The sequence below is a fragment of the Pseudophryne corroboree genome, chromosome 2, assembly GCF_028390025.1.
Source record: "Pseudophryne corroboree isolate aPseCor3 chromosome 2, aPseCor3.hap2, whole genome shotgun sequence".
Taxonomy (NCBI): domain Eukaryota; kingdom Metazoa; phylum Chordata; class Amphibia; order Anura; family Myobatrachidae; genus Pseudophryne; species Pseudophryne corroboree.
The window spans coordinates 55,180,120-55,197,694 of NC_086445.1; the positions used below are offsets into that span (position 1 = coordinate 55,180,120).

Below are 17,575 nucleotides of genomic sequence, written 5' to 3' on the forward strand. Positions count from 1 at the left end.
GTATTAAGCCTTAAAAAGTGATACAGTGGAGACGGATAAAGAGGTCTATTCATGAAGCAGTGAATAGAGTGCAGAAGTGAGCCAGTGGAGAAGTTGCCCATGGCAACCAATCAGCTGCTCCGTACAATTGTATAGTATGCAAATGATAAATGGTACTTCAGTGCTGATTGGTTGCCATGGTCATCTTCTCCACTGGCTCACTTCTCCCCACTTGTCACTGCTTCATGAATAGCCCCCAAAGAGTGATAAATGACCAGCCAACCAGCTCCTATCTGTCATGTCACAGGCTCTGTTTGAAAAATAACAGTTAGGAGCTGGTTGGCTGGTACTTTATCACGCTCTCCTCTCCACTTTATCACTTTTTAAGGCTTAATACACATGGGCCATTGTCCCCTGTATTGCAGCACCCATACAGGCTGACTGTGGTCGTTGCACAATTGCAGGGCCTGTTACTGACCGCGCTACCCTGCCTTCTACGTCCTTGCGATAACTATAGTGTTGTCACACCGAACTCATGCACCAAACCTTTGCGTGCTAACATCAGAAAAGGCTGTTATTCATATTGTTGTCATCCCCAGCAAGAGCAGAATGAGTAAAGCACTTGTCACAGAAGCGTGCAATATTTTGAACACATTATACAGCAATTAATACAACAGCATACTTAAATTCACATTAATGTTGGCAATATCTTAATGTGCTTAGCACCACTGACATATTGCCACTTACGCTTTGGAAGGCATGAAATGATTAGTGATTCTAAAACGACTTTTAATCGCTCTTGATTCAAAGTGTCTGTACGGATATACGTTGCAACATCTTGTTCGCATTGATTACAGATACGTAATAACAAATCTCCATGTTGGCAGGTTTAACCTTTCAAATGCATTGTCGGTCTTCAAAAGAGAAACCGGCGAAGCCGCGGCAGAGTGTTTGTGATCCGGCCATGTTTATAATCAGTGCAGAATGAAATGTCACGCTGTGATGGGTGGGGTTCTTCCAGGTAACGGTGACACTGGGTTGGTGGGAGTATTTCGCTTTCACTTGGTATCTCTAAGCTTTCTAATTCGTTACTATTTCATGATCATCGGTAGGCGCTGGTGCTTTCATCTACCTCCACTAATGTGTCGTTTGTTTTTCTCTCTAAATACAAATATTTCATAGCAAGCCGTGCTGACAGCTCATTTAGGAAACCCAGAACCACAGAGTGAATGAGTAAGCATCAGGAAAGGAATTATGGGTAGAAAGTAACACGCAATAACCGTTTCCTTGTTTACACTGGGCAAAGCTTGTTCTATGGGCCAAATTTACACCTGATCGCAACAGCAACATTTTTCTCTAATGGGCAAAACCATGTGCACTGCAGGGGGGGCAGATGTAACATGTGCAGAGAGAGTTAGATTCGGGTGGGGCATGTTCAAACTGAAATCTAAATTGCAGTGTAAAAATAAAGCAGCCATTATTTACCCTGCACAGAAACAATATAACCCACACAAATCTAACTCTCTCTGCACATGTTATATCTGCCGCTATCCCCCCCCCCCCCCCCCCTGCAGTACAACATGGATTTGCCCATTAAAGAAAGATTTTGCTTTTGTGATCAGGTCTGAATTAGGCTCTATATACCATGGGGCCGGCTAAATATGCAAATTCATCATTCAACCTGCGGACACCCAATTCCAGTTTTTCTTTTATTGCAAAATCTATTGTTTCAAGGAATGTATTATATATGTAGGCTTACTATACTATCCCTTCACACCAGGACGCTCGTGGATTACACAGGTGAAATGTAGGGTTGATGTCAGCCAGCCACAGAACCTGTGAAATTCATCAGTGTCCCGGTTTAAGGGGATAGTATGGTACATACTTGCCTACCCTCACAGATCGACCGGGAGGCTCCCGAAAATCAGGTGGTAGTCCTGCCCCCCGGAAAAGTAGGCAAGTCTCCCGGATCACTCCCTGCAGCCCCCCTCATCATCCTTCATAGTGGACGGTCCAGGGAAACTGATGACGCAACTAAACTTATCATCCACTCACTGGTCATCTCACGACTCGACTACTGCAATGTTCTCCTCACTGGCCTCACCTGCTCCCATCTTGCTCCACTCCAATCTGTCCTCAACTCCGCAGCTAGGCTTATCGTCCTCTCCCGACGCTCCACATCTGCCACTCCCCTTCGACAAAATCTGCACTGGCTCCCATTCCCCTACAGAATCCTCTTCAAACTTCTCACCCTCACATACAAAGCCATCTCTAATTCCACTGCTCCCTACATCTCCAACCTTCTCTCCCTTCATAGTCCCTCCCGCCCCCTACGGTCAACCAGTGACCGTCGCCTCTCCACCACCCTGGTCACTGCTTCCCATGCACGAGTTCAAGATTTTGCCCGTGCTGAACCCCTTCAGTGGAACGTGCTCCCCCGCTCCATTAGACTCTCCCCAACCTTGCAAAGCTTCAAACGGGCACTAAAAACCCACCTATTCATCAAAGCGTACCCTCCAGATGCATAACCCAGTCCTGAGGCTTCTCCTCCATCCCCCTGCCTCATGTCTTGAACATATCTGCTTTGCCTACATACTGCCATCAAGCTACCTCCCGCTTGCTTGTACCTCATGTCATCTGTCTGTCGCCCCTTCCCACTAGATTGTTAGCTCTTCAGAGCAGGGCCCTCTTCCCTCTTGTTATCAAAGCCCTCTTCTCGACACATTTCACTTACAGCTCTCTCCTACTCAGCGACCATCTTTACCCGCATATTCTCCTGCTGGTAAAGGCTCCTCTCTATCTATGGCCGCCAGCCCCTAGTAGTACAGTGATTACTCCCTCACTACTTACATCTTAGCTATATTATGTCTTGAGAATGTGTGGTGCTCTTTGTTACCTGTACTCTATTTTTGTTATTTATTTACTGTAATGCTAAGTTTTATCTCCCTGTACTGTCCTTTGTACGGCGCTGCGAAACACTTGTGGTGCCTTATAAATAAAATTTAATAATAATAATAATAGTGTTGAATTGCATCATCATAGCCCCGCCCCACTATTCAATGCCAGTAATCTGGGCATTGAATAGTGGGGGGCGGGGCCACAATGACACGTGACCTCGCTCTCTGGTCTGAACTTGGCAGGAAGATCTGAGCAAAAACCTAGCCATCCATCTCTAATTGCTTTATGTTTTTGCCTATTTTTGTCCTAAATGAAGGCTTTAAAATGGAAAGATAGTTATTCCTATACGCTACCAAAGCAGCAATATAACATTCATTTGGATAGACTCAAAAATAGAGAAATAGTTTTGCATGTAACTGACGTCTCTTTGAAACATGAATATTCTCCGGTCATGAAGGGGGGGGCAAAAGAGTGTGTTATATTTTGAGAATGTTGACATGGCGATACGAAAGCTGCATGTCAACATTGAGTTGGTCGACATTCGTCATGCAAAGATTTAGGGGGTCTATTTACTAAGCCTTGGAGAGATAAAGTCCCAGACAACCAGCTCCTATCTGTCATTTTTCAAACACAGCCTGTAACATGGTAGTTAGGAGCTGATTGGCTGGTACTTTATCTCCAAGGCTTAGTAAATAGACCCTTAAATTGTCCTTTAAAATGAAGGTCCCCGAACAATTTAGCAAAATAATTCTATAAAACTTTAACGGCAGAACGCAGAAGATACAACAGAAAGAGGCTGATCCAGTTGCAGCTGTGTGTAATATAGGGGGTCATTCCGAGTTGTTCGCTCGCTAGCTGCTTTTAGCAGCATTGCACACGCTAAGCCGCCGCCCTCTGGGAGTGAATCTTAGCTTAGCAGAATTGAGAACGAAAGATTAGCAGAATTGCGAATAGAAATTTCTTAGCAGTTTCTGAGTAGCTCCAGATCTTCTCACAAATAGCGATCAGTTCAGTCAGTTTCGTTCCTGGTTTGACGTCACACACACGCCCAGCGTTCGCCCAGCCACTCCCCCGTTTCTCCAGACACACCCGCGTAACCCTGAAACGCCTGCGTTTTTCCGCACACTCCCAGAAAATGGCCAGTTTCCGCCCAGAAACACCCACTTCCTGTCAATCACACTCCGATCAGCAGAACGATGAAAAAACTTTGTTACGCCGTGGGTAAAATACCAAACTTTTGTGCTAATTTACTTGGCGCAGGCACGCTGCGTACATTGCGCATGCGCAGTTTTGCGACTAATCGCTCTGTAGCGGAAAAAAATAACGAGCGAACAACTCGGAATGACCTTCATAGTGCAGACGCCATGGTCATTCAAACCAGTCCTTGCTGGACCATATTAAGGCTGTCACTGGCCCTCATTCCGAGTCATTCGCTCGGTAATTTTCTTCGCATCGCAGCGTTTTTCTGCTTAGTACGCATGCGCAATGTTCGCACTGCGACTGCGCCAAGTAATTTTGCTATGAAGATAGTATTTTTACTCACGGCTTTTTCTTCGCTCCGGCGATCGTAGTGTGATTGACAGGAAATGGGTGTTACTGGGCGGAAACACGGCGTTTTATGGGCGTGTGGATAAAAACGCTACCGTTTCCGGAAAAAACGCGGGAGTGGCTGGAGAAACGGAGGAGTGTCTGGGCGAACGCTGGGTGTGTTTGTGACGTCAAACCAGGAACGACAAGCACTGAACTGATCGCAGATGCCGAGTAAGTCTGAAGCTACTCTGAAACTGCTAAGTAGTTTGTAATCGCAATATTGCGAATACATCGTTCGCAATTTTAAGAAGCTAAGATTCACTCCCAGTAGGCGGCGGCTTAGCGTGCGTAACTCTGCTAAAATCGCCTTGCGAGCGAACAACTCGGAATGAGGGCCTCTGTTCCTTATTGCTTAAAACAACATCCTGTCCTTTGTTCGGTGATGTTTGCGCCAACCGTGTCCATCTGTAAGAGCGTTGGTGGTAAGAGCTGCAGCCAAGTCATTATAGCTGCCTGTTTATTAAAAAGTGAAGAAAAAAAAACCCAACATAATATGACTCATGTAACAAATAATCACTTAAAATAAAACAAAAAATAATAATAAAAGGGACAATGAAATAAGCTGAAAATGAATGACCGCTCCCAATTTATTTAGCTTGTGCATGTAGTTATTAATATTAATGTTTGTTTATATCACGCCACCATATTACGCAGGGCTTTACAGTCAGGGTTTAACATTTCACCTCAGTCCTTGCCCCAGGAGGGCTCACAGTTTAAATTCTCTGCCACACAAACACAGCAGGCATAGGAGGAGATGTATTAAGCCTTGGAGAGAGATAAAGTGAAGTAGTTGCCCATAGCAACCAATCAACTCTAACTGTCATTTCAAATACTGTGCTAGATAAATGACAGTAGCTGTCACTCTCCATGCTTGATACATCACCCCATAGGTTTATAATTGTCCCAATTGTGCCAGGGCAGTACCGATCCTTGGACCGAGAAATAGGTGGGGCTTACAAGGGAGTGAGTAAGGCTTGAAGTTAGGTGGATTAGGGTGAGATTTCTATTAACTGTGGTAAGAGGTGTGATATTAGGATGATTTCATACAATACCAATGAATACATTTGTAGGCCGTGGGTGCAAAATGTAGCATCTGACATATAGCCACATGAACCCAAGAACATGTTACCCTGGTGGGAAGCAAACCGTTTGATGTGAGGTAAAATATATTGCATCTAAATGATGCGATATATGGTGATATACTGTATAACAGTAGAACTATACGAATAGACCCCACAGTCTGTAACATGACTGTCTGGTAAGTTACCTCTCTGCACTTTATCACTCTCCAAGAGGTAAAGGGTTTCCAAACACAATCCACAATCTCCCACTCTGCAGAACATTGGAGAAGTGCACAAGTCTGGGGAAAGGGGTATAGGAACCTAGTAATGAACCTAGTAAAGACATTGGTCTTTTTATACACTGGGCAATGAATGGAATACATTATTAATATTTAACACTATAGATGGTCTAGGGCAAAGGTTCTCAAACTCTGTCCCCGGGACCCCACACAGTTAATTTTCCAGGTTTCCTGTGGGTTTTTAAATGTGACAGTAGGTGAGACACAGTGCACCTGCCTGGTGACTTGGAAAACGTGACCTGTGTGGGGTCTTGAGGATCAAGTTTGAGAAAACATGGTCTAGGGTACTGGCTGTATAAAACATATTCAAATAATATAATAAGATAAGTGGTCGGGAAAAGGTTAAACATACCATAACATATACACAAACTGCATTTTCTAAGGACACATTCTCCCACCTCATGGTAAGGCTCCTGTCTCTTCTTCCTGGTAGCTACTCTCTGGTCCAGTGTACTGATTTAGGACTCAAACTTGGTAGAAGAAGCTGCTACCACTGGGCATGTGCAACAGCTCTGCTAGGTCCCTTAATCCGCGTGATGTTGCGGCCGCTCTACTAATAGTATTATAAACCATTGCTATTGTTGTCATAATTTGAGCCATATGCCAAGAGGAGGGGGGTTTCTGGCCAACCGGAACCCCCCCACACGTTTGCCTATGCAGTGCACATGGTTTTGCCCATTAGAGGAAGAGTTTGCTTTTGCAATCAACCTTGAGTTAGGCTCTATAAGTGACTTTGGCTGCAGCTACAATGCGAGAAAGACACTATATCCAGATAAAAGTGCAAAAGACGAGAGTAAGCAACTACGGGTAATACTAAGCCATACACAACTGAGATGTATCTTCATTTGCGGCGGAGTTTCATCAGGGCAATTGGACGTAGTCTATAGGCCCATACACACTTGACGATGCACACGTCGTTAACGACCGTCGTTAACGACTTCACTTGAACTTCTCTTGAACAGCTGAGCAAACGACATGAGCATACACACTACCAACGACCAAAGACCATTCATCGTTGAAGCATCCAAGCTGAACAGTTTATTAAAATAATGAGCTGGGAACAGGGCTGGTGAACAGTGGCTTGGTCGTTGGTCGTTCACTCCATACACATTCAACGACGTCTCTGGTCGGTAACGACCATAGTGGAAATTGAGCATACATGCTCCACAGATAAGCGAGGGTCGTTAACGTCCCGCGGGGCAGCGCATCGGTGGTCGTCAGGTGCATACACACTTGACGATATAATGAGCGACGTCGTTGATGAGGGCTGAAATGAACGACGTCGCTCATTTTATCGTCAAGTGTGTATGGGCCTTATGTTTAGTGCTGGCATGTCAAGGGTGTGTTGGCAGAACTGCATTAATTTGTGTGTACAGTATGCAGAGATCCATGCCTGCCTGTGTATCACTGTTCTGAGAGACATGGATGGGATCAACAGCTGGAGGGTGTGCTGATCCTTGTAGTGCCATATTGAAGGATTCTGGGAGGCCTCCATGTGAGCTATCTCTCAATTTAGAAAAACATGAATACATGACCCAAAGTGGGTGCCTTTTTTATGTTGTGTAGACCACCAGAACAGAGACACCTTGACTCCACTGTTGGTTTACCATATGTTTGCAAATGTATGTAACTGAGTCCTCTGCATGTTGTTAGTATGTAGGATGTGTTAGAAATATGGGTACAGGTGGTGGTTTGGCAAAGTTAATGTACCCATGAGCAGAAAATGTGATTTGACCCAAGAATATGTTCAGTGTAGTCTAACCAGGTAGTGATAGTACAGCTGTACTCACTGTTACATGCTTTGAAAGCATGAATCGGAGCTTCTAGTGGAGCGGGATCCAGGCAGATCGACAGCCGGTGACTGTCTCTTGGATATAGTAGCCATGCAGGTGCTGGAACAGTGGTATTATGGGTAATGGCACTGCAGGTCTCAAAAGCTAAGGGGGTAGTAGTGGCGGCCATCTTGGTAAAGGAACCAAGTATCATCCCTGGAGGAGCCATGTTGGAGACTGCGCAATAGCGCTCTCCACTTCTAACAGAATGCAAGTATCATTTGCTGGTCCATTGCAGTGTGCTGGTGGAATTTGTTTTGCTGTCAGAGAAAGTCGCCAACTTTCAAGGGGATGGCGATTACCCTTTTTAGAACTAATGTTGGATTGAGAGTTTAGATATACAGTACTGTGTATATTTTGACCATTTCTAATTCAGCACTGGATGGTTTGTTTTTTTACTTTTTTCCAGTTAATTGTAATTTACTTCCAGTTTTGCAGTAAAATTGCTAATTGCTTCTTTTCATCCTGTGGTTTGAATGATGCTGCTGAGTATTTGCACAAGCAGTTTCGTCTACCCGCTTTACCATAATCACTCATCTCAGCCGCACAATCTGCTCCGATTACCGTGTGCCTTTTCCACTGCCTTTAAAATAAATCTTCTCCCCAGTCACCACCGCGTGCGCCTCCATTTTTGTACAGCCCCGGCTGTTAGTATTTGTCATTTCCCTCCCTGCCTCGTATATTGTGCAGCGCTATGCAATATGTTGCCCCCCCATCTGAATACACAGTCATAATAAGCAGCATCTGAGACTATGTGAACAGCCCAGCGTGCAGCCGCGCTCTCTCCCTACCCAATGCTGACAAGCATTTAATGCTTGATAAATTGCTTACTCACCATGTTCCAAATACCTCTATTCTAAGTTAGTTTATAGGCTAAAGAGGAAGCATATATCTTTTCTTCTGACAAAGCTGGTTTAGTTAATATTTATGAGAATTTCTTTTTTCTCAACATTTTGCAGCAGGGAAATTCAGCTGTCGAATAACTGCGCCAGGTAGCTGCAGTTTGGGGAGTGGACAGCAAACTTTGAGCTGTTGAATGCCGGTACAGTGTCTTACTATATTAATGTCTTTGACTCCTTATAAGTAGGTGGAACAGGTCTTATATAATCTGAGAGAAGGGCCCGGCTGACACATAAATCCATTCTTATAAAGCAACTGACTGGGCAGCATGGTTGGTGTAGTGGCCAGCATTACCTTTCCTAGCACTGAGGTCTTGGGTTCAATTCCCTTAGAGGCTGTATGTGTGTGGAGTTTGTATGCTCTCTCCATGTTGCGTGGGTTTCCTCCAGGTACTCCAGTTTTCCCCCATGATCCAAAAATATACTGGTAGGTTAATTGGCTATTGCCAGAAATGAGCCCTATTGCGATGTGTGTGTACATGTGGTAGGGAATACAGATTGTAAGCTCCACAGGGCAGGGACTGATTGGAATAAGCAAATATTCTCTGTAAAGTTCTGCATATTATGTGTGCACTCTATAAGTAACTGTTATTAAATATATCATTATGAGTTAAATTGCAATTGTAGCTTCTCAGTTCATTGTAATTGTACTGAAATCATGGTCCTCAGATTCATGACTCTGGGAGGGCATGAGTCTGACAAAGGGGGTTGAGTAGTTTATGATGGGGGTATGGCCACCTAGTACTCGCTAGTGTCCATCTCCCCTTCTATTCCAAGCAACTGCTCATTAAGGTGGAGATGTATCAAACACTGGAGAGAGATAAAGAGGATAGAGATAAAGTTAGGATCAGGTTGGTGGTTTATCTCTCTCCACTTTATCACTCTCCAAGGCTTAGTACATCTGTCAGCTGCCATCTTAAAAGCAGGAAAACAACATGCTACAGTTTTTTTCTGTCAGTTTTCATCTTCCGAGTAGGAAAACAACACGCTACAGTTTCTTCTGTCAGTTGTCATCTCCAGAGCAGGAAAACAACATGCTACAGTTTTTTTTCTGTCAGTTGTCATCTTCCGAGCAGGAAAAAAACATGCTACAGTTTCTTCTGTCAGTTGTCACCTTCAGAACAGGAAAAGCATTCTACAGTTTCATCTTTCAGTTGTTATTCTCAGAGCATGAAAAAAAACATACTACAGTTTCACCTGTCAGTTGTCATCATCAGATCAGGAAAAAAAAACATACTACAGTTTCACCTGTCAGTTGTCATCATCAGATCAGGAAAAAAAAACATACTACAGTTTCACCTGTCAGTTGTCATCATCAGAGCAGGAAAAGCATTCTACAGTTTCATCTTTCAGTTGTTATTCTCAGAGCATGAAAAAAAACATACTCCAGTTTTACCTGTCAGTTGTCATCATCAGATCAGGAAAAAAAAACATACTACAGTTTCACCTGACAGTTGTCATCATCAGATCAGGAAAAAAAAACATACTGCAGTTTCACCTGTCAGTTGTCATCATCAGAGCAGGAAAAAAAAAACATACTACAGTTTCACCTGTCAGTTGTCATCTTCAGAGCAGGGAAAAAAACATGCCACAGTTCGGTCAGTTGTCATCTTCAGAGCAGGAAAAAAACATACTACAGTTTCACCTGTCAGTTGTCATCATCAGAGCAGGGAAAAAAAAAAACATACTACAGTTTCACCTGTCAGTTGTCATCTTCAGAGCAGGGAAAAAAACATGCCACAGTTCGGTCAGTTGTCATCTTCAGAGCAGGAAAAAAACATACTACAGTTTCACCTGTCAGTTGTCATCTTCATAGCCAAAAAAAGCATGGTACAGTTTCATATTTCAGTTGTCATCTTCCGAGCAGGAGAAAAAAGATGCTGCAGTTTCTTTTGTCAGTAGTCACCTTCAGAGCACAAAAAAACATGCTACAGTTTCATCTCTCAGTTGTCCTCTTCAGAGCAGGAAATATACTTCTACAGTTTCATCTCTCAGTTGTCATCTTCAGAGCTGGAAAAAATAAAAAACAGGTGTGGTTTCATCTATCAGGTTTGAAAATGACAACTGACCACAACTGATGGAACATATTTATATGTTCAATTTATTTTGTAGCCTTTAACTATGTATCATTTAATTATTATTAAGCACAATGGGCCTGTAGCACAATTGGTTGCAAAACTGTGTATAAATGACTTGAAAGTGATACGTGCGGAATAGCAGCTTATTTTGGCACACACTGTATGTACGCTATATACTGTACGTGAATAATATTTTTTTTTATGTGTGTGTTTTTGGGTTTTTTATGTCAAACGGAAAAGAAGCCCCAAAATAGTATTGTACCTAGGGCCTAATGAGGTCTTAAGCATAATCTAAGTATTTCCTTATACTGAACTCTATTCCGTCACTGTCCAGTTCACTAAATAAAAATGCAATGTTAGTGCTATATTCACCTTTCTTTACCCCAGTAGTAGCTCAGTGCACATAGTGGCTCATCTATGCATGGGTCACAGAGTGAAACAATTAGTCAGGCCTATAGAACCCTGGAGGTTGCGTTGCAGTCATATACACAGGCGGACAGGGTATATTGCCGAATGAATTCAAAAACGTTTTTCGAAATTTAATTGGGACACGATATAAATGGTTGATTTATATAAAATAATGTATAAAATTGTAGTTAGTCACTGAGTTTTAGTAAACCCATGTTCTGCAAGTATTCCTGACTGTCATGGGACCTAATTATTGCAGATACTGATACCCCGCTGTATTGTGTGAAAGGCTCATAATATTTAGAATAATGCATGAACACATCTTTATTGCAGCAAATTCAATTTATATACAGTATGGAATCAGCAAACTGCGTGTTATATAAAATTAATATAATACTGAACAAAATATGTATTGACCCGAGTGCTCTATGTATCGTATAACACAGTAATTAGCTAAAGAAGAAAATACCTTTTCAATTTCGACTTTTCACCTCATCAATCCAGGTAAAACATTTCCAAAATATTCTTGGCAGCCTTCTATGGATGCAGATGCATAAAAAGTCAAAGGGTCTGATTCAAAAGGTGGACGCTGCTGTTAGATTTAGCTTTCCGCTGGTGTACAAGCATTCATTTGAATGTGCAAGCACTGAGATGTTCACTTTCAGCGCCTGTGCCCTTTGGAAGGTGCAGTTTTTTCATCTGAGTATAGCGTCAGCGGAGGTGACTGTGCGTTTGGGAATAGAGCCGCATTCACTAACACCTGACACTCCAAGAACAATGAGCTGTTTCTATGTGAAAAAGCCATACAGGCGAAACGTACGTCGGATCCCCCCTCCCATAACTGCACAGGATAGGACACCCCAACACAGAGTTTGTACTGTATATGGCCTACTTTTAGTTTTATGCTTAAACCTATATGCATTTCTCATGGAATCAACTACAGATCAAAATCAGCTTTATTGGCCAGGTGTACTCACGTACACTAGGAATTCTTTGTGGTACAATGCATCGCCAAGCAGCAACATGAAGGGGGAATACATAGCATAAGAAGGGGGAAAAAGCGTAGCATACATTACAAACATTACACGTATGAGTTGATACTGCACATTGCAACTGTACAATAGACTCGACATATTAGACATATTATACATGTAAGACTAAAAACGAAGGCTGCTTGGCAGAGCAGCACCGAGATGTGGGGTTTGTATCTCCGGAAATCTCAAATTTTGTGAATCTGAACGGAACAAAAACCCGGTCTGGATCTCCCGAGATCTGGATCTGAGTCACTGTTCGTATCTTCCTGAGGTTCGGAATTCAGATTTTAAATCAGAATTTCAGGATTTGTGTCTAAAAAAATCCAGATCCAAAACCAAAACACTTGAGGGTGGTTTTGCAAAACCAAAACACGACACTCCGCGCACATTTCTAGAAACAACACACCATGAGACCAGCACGGGCTAATATTGACATAGTTCCTTGAATTAAACGATCGGATACTACTGCTTATTGGTGACTATTAGGACTAGGACAGAATCAGGAACTACTGGTTTAGCATTTTTTTGCTATAATTGCTTACACATTCTTTACCATCTGACAATATGAGGATATTGTACCTTTTTGTGTTATAAATGAGCCTAATTAAGTGACTAAATAAGGATTAGGACATGCAGTAAGCAGGTGCTACCGATATAACTTTTGGTATCTATTTGATGGACATCTGTTTATCATAGTGTCACTTTTCTTACAGCCACCTTATTATTTGACTCTATGGGGAGATTGCACTCTTCTGTGTTATAATTGAACCTAATTTAAGGAACTGGACATATGTTGATGACACGCGATTGGGCCTCCACTTCATATTGTGCCAAAATTACAGTGCCCAGTTCATATTACGCCACACTATTGTGCCTCCACTTCATATTTTGCCACATTACAATGCCCCAGTTCACATTATGTAACATTAAAATGCCCACCAGTTCAATTTATACCACTTTACAATAAGCAGGTCCAGGGGCATAACTAAATACACGATATGGACAAAAATATTCATATTCAGACACCTGACCATTACAACAACAGGGACTGTAATGACATTATATTCAAAAACGTATACGCTAATATGGAGTTAACCTCCTTTTGCAGCTATAGCTGCTTCCACTCTTCTTGGAAGGCTTTCCACAAGATTCTGGAGTGTTTCTGTGGGAATTTGTGCCCATTCATTCTGAAGAGCATTTATGAGGTCAGGCACTGATGTTAGACGAGTAGGCCTGGCTCGCAATCTCTGTTCCAGTTCATCCCAAAGGTGTTTGATGGGGTTGAGGTGAGGCTCTGTGTAGGCAAGTCAAGTTCTTCCACACCAAACTCATCAATCCATGTCTTTATAGTACGTGTTTATAGTCATGTTGGAATAAAAAAGGTCCTTCTCCAAACTGTTGCTACAAAGTTGGAAGCATAGCGTTGTTCAAAATGTCTTGGTCTGCTCAGACATTAAGATTGTCCTTCACTGGAGATGAGAGGCCTAGCCAAAACCCTCAAAAACAGCCCCATGCCATCATCCCTCCTCTACCAAACTTCACAGTTGGAATAATACAATAAGGAAGGTAATGTTCTCCCACCATCCTCCAAACCCAGACTCACCTATCTGACTGCTAAACAGAGAAGCGTGATTCATCACTCCATGGAACACGTTTCCACTGCTCCACAGTCCAGTGTTGGTGTGTTTTACACCACTCTATCCTACTCTTAGTATTAGACTTGGTGATGTGAGGCTTGCATGCAGCTGCTCGGCCATGAAAACCTGTTCCATTAGGCTCCCACTTCACAGTTTTTGGGATTACATTAATGCCAGTGGAAGTTCGGAACTCTTCAGCTAAGGAACCAGCAGAGCATTGGCGATTTTTACACACCAAACGCCTTAGCATTCGTTGACCCTGCTGTGTGATTTTACGTGGTCTTCCGCTTTGTTTCTCAGTTATTGTTCTTTCTAAACGCTTCCAGTTTCTAATAATATCACTTACAGTTGACAGTGGAAAGCCAGCAGGGTTGAAATTTCAAGAACCGTCTTATTGCGAAGGTGGCATCCAATCACAGTAACACGCTTGAAGTCACTGAGCTCTTCAGAACAACCCATTTTGTATCACAAATGTTCGCAAATGGAGACTGCATGGCTAGGTGCTTGATTTTATACACCTGTGGCAACGGAGCTGATTGAAACAACTGAATTCAATAAATAACAGGTGTGGCCAAATACTTTTCTCCATAAAGTGTATATTGCAGGCCTCAAGGCAAAAGTTTGTAAGGAACCCTATGTACCACCCAATGGTGATAAATTTATATAACACATGCAACTGTGACAGAGAAGGGGGCCCTCTCAGCTCTGGGCCCCATAGCAGCTGCACTCCCTGCACCTATGGTAGCTACACCCTGTATATAACACATGTAACTGTGACAGGGAAGGTGGCCCCTCTCAGCTCTGGGCCCCATAGCAGCTGCATTCCCTGCACTTATGGTAGCTACTCCCTTGTAATAAGAGTGCCCCCAATAGTGTATTTTTCTTGTCTTTCACTACTCCTATAACTCGCCCACGACACAGGCTTTTAGTGTTCAGTTCAGGACACCTCCCAGTCACCGCTCATCACTCTACCACTTAACTGCTGATACCATCTGTCCCAATCATAACATCTTTGTGTGTACACTCCGTGTAACATGCGCTGTGCCATACACTCTGTGTAACATATGCGCTGTGCCATACTCTCCGTGTAACGCATGTTCTACTGTACTCTCAGTCTAATGCACACGCTGTGCTGTACACTCTGTATTACAGCGGTGGCGCTGAGGGGGGGTTGGGGGGGGATACTAATTACCCGGGTCCAGGTCTGGGTAATGGCGGTGCCTCCTGTGGTTAGGCCACGCCCTCTGAAAAGTACCTGGGCCCAGCCAGGCTCTATATTGCCCTGCCCCTGGGAGCAGGGAGCCCCACACCACACACCCATGTCTTACAGTTACCTCTCAGGAGTCCTATGTCGGCACTGGGAATCACCGGCCATTATCTCATAGATCTGCACATGCAGTAGCGTGAGACTTTGGTGTACATGGCTGTTTTTCTGTTCAGCAAAAAAAAAAAAAAAAATCCAGATATTAAAGGAATACTTGAATTTTCTCAGCGGCTCTCAATGTCAATCAGCAGCCCTAAAGCCCTTTGTGATACAATTTAGGTGGTCATTCCGAGTTGATGGCTAGCTGCATTCGTTCGCTGTGCAGCGATGAGGCAAAAAAAATGGCCTTCTGCGCATGCGTATGCGGCGCACTGCGCACGCGCGACGTACTATTCCAACGAACGATGTAGTTTCACAAATGGTCTAGCGATGCATTTCAGTCACACTGCTGGCCGCAGAGTAATTGACATGAAGTGGGCGTTTCTGGGTGGCAACTGACCGTTTTCAGGGAGTGTTTGAAAAAACGCAGACGTGCCAGGAAAAACGCAGGCGTGGCTGGGCGAACGCAGGGCGTGTTTGTGACGTCAAAACAGGAACTGAACAGTCTGAAGTCGTCGCAAGCGCTGAGTAGGTATTGAGCTACTACAAAACTGCACAAAAAAACTTTGCCGCCGCTCTGCAATCCTTCCGTTCACACTTCTGCTAAGCTAAAATACACTCCCAGTGGGCGGCGGCATTGTGTTTGCAAGGCTGCTAAAAACTGCTAGCGAGCGATCAACTCGGAATGACCACTTTAGTCACATTTAGTATTGGCAGAGGCGTTATGCACGAGAAGAAAAACACAATTTTACCTTAATATAAACCCTGAGAGTTTACACTGCTCATAACAAAAATAGGGGGGAAAGACGGGACATAATATTTATACTGTATCTGGAAAATGTTCAGTGATGACAACCTTAATGAAGGAAGAAATGATAACGAAATAGGTTTGTTTACTTACAGTAAGAGCCTTCAGTGTGGATCGTAATTATAGCAGCGTATATAAAAGTGGATCCAAGGTCAACACGCAGATGCATTTTTATTCCAAGGTAAGAATAATAGAGAAGACGCTGATGTTTCACGGCAAAACCAAATACAGTACATTCAGAAACAAGGCCAGTGCCAGTAAATGATAAACATATTAAAGAGCACACTCTATAATTTCTCTGGAAAAAAAATAAATATATACAGTAGGTAAAGTACTGTATATTGGTTGCATCTTATCTGGTATTAGCTAAACTTGGTGGATTACTCCGTTTTTATCTTACAAAACACATACGGCTTCTAATGACTTACAGTACTAACGAAGCTGGCTCTGATCCGTGCCTCTTCTCAGGTGCCAGTAATAAATTTAAACTACACAACGTGAATTGACATGAATAAAGAGATAGTACGGGATGCACTAAGCATCGTGTACGAAATGTAGTACATCCCGCCACTTTCCTTCGTACATAATAACTGCATACAGGTGGTCATTCTGAGTTGATCGCACATAGCAACTTTTTGCTGCTCGTGCGATCAACTTGACGCCGCCTATGGGGGAGTGTATTTTAGCATACGCTATGCTAAAAAGTTTTGTGCAGAACTAGACTAGCCCTGCACCTACTTACCCAGTGCGACGGATCCAGCGATGAAGGTCCCGGCTGTGACGTCAGACATCCGCCCTCAAACACCTGGACATGCCTGCGTACGTCTTACCACGCCCAGGAAACTGTGAGTAGACGCCCCGATCCGCATTCCCATTGTCAATCTTCTTGCGATCGGGCCTGCGATCGCTTTCTTCGGTCCTGGCATCGTTGCCCAGCAACTGCCATCGCTGGGCAATGATGCACCTGCGCAATGTGGGCGCCGTGCAGCCACAGTTCCGACCCGTTCACACCTCTGCGTGCGAACGGTTCGGAATGACCCCCCCAGTACAGTATGTAATTAGAAATTCGATAAGTATCGCAAAGGACAGCTCTCCAGATAAGAGCTGCCCTTTGCGATGTCGGGACCCCTGGGTTTAGGACCTGGGAGCCGCTCTGCGCATGCACAGAGGAATGGGAGAGAAGTGGGGGGTTCTGGGAGGGATCCAATTGGATCCCTCTCAGGGCCAATGTGATAAGAAGCCCATAGGCTTCTGTAGGGTAAGGCCACCCAAAAATGCCGTTACTCAGCGCCTCCAAGCTCCGGAATGCATAGCATTTTGGTGCTTGGTGGATATGAAAATGTGGTAAAAACCACAAAAATCAAATTTTTATCACATTTTAGCCTTTAGTACATCCTGCCCATGGAAACTTATTGCAGAGGCAAAGGGTCAGCTTTTATTTAAAATATTATTAGGATGAGATGAGGAGGGTAATGGTGGTGAAGACAGAGAGAACGGCCCTACACAGCAGTGCTATCTGCTCACTATACAATCAGGCCTAGATACCAGCCCATTATACATACACTCAAGGTATCCAAACTCCTCTCCCAATGACACAAACAGGCCCAACAGCACCGGTGGTGCCGCTGACCCCAGTAGGGTAGAATCAGCCTAAACCCTTTATTGGTGGGGAGGACGCCTGAAGATCTA

The 17,575-nt window shown here is 43.6% G+C and overlaps 1 protein-coding gene and 1 long non-coding RNA gene across 7 annotated transcripts in view; one reads left to right on the top strand and one right to left on the bottom strand.

Moving 5' to 3' along the window:
- TENM4 (teneurin transmembrane protein 4) overlaps positions 1 to 17,575 on the top strand; it is a 1,727,786-nt gene that overhangs the window by 240,501 nt on the left and 1,469,710 nt on the right. The window lies entirely within an intron of this gene.
- Positions 10,353 to 17,575, bottom strand: part of LOC134997982 (uncharacterized) — an 81,874-nt gene continuing 74,651 nt past the window's right edge. The window contains exon 2 of the long non-coding RNA XR_010200354.1: positions 10,353 to 10,568. This is a non-coding gene — a long non-coding RNA (uncharacterized LOC134997982). The remainder of the gene's footprint in view (positions 10,569 to 17,575) is intronic.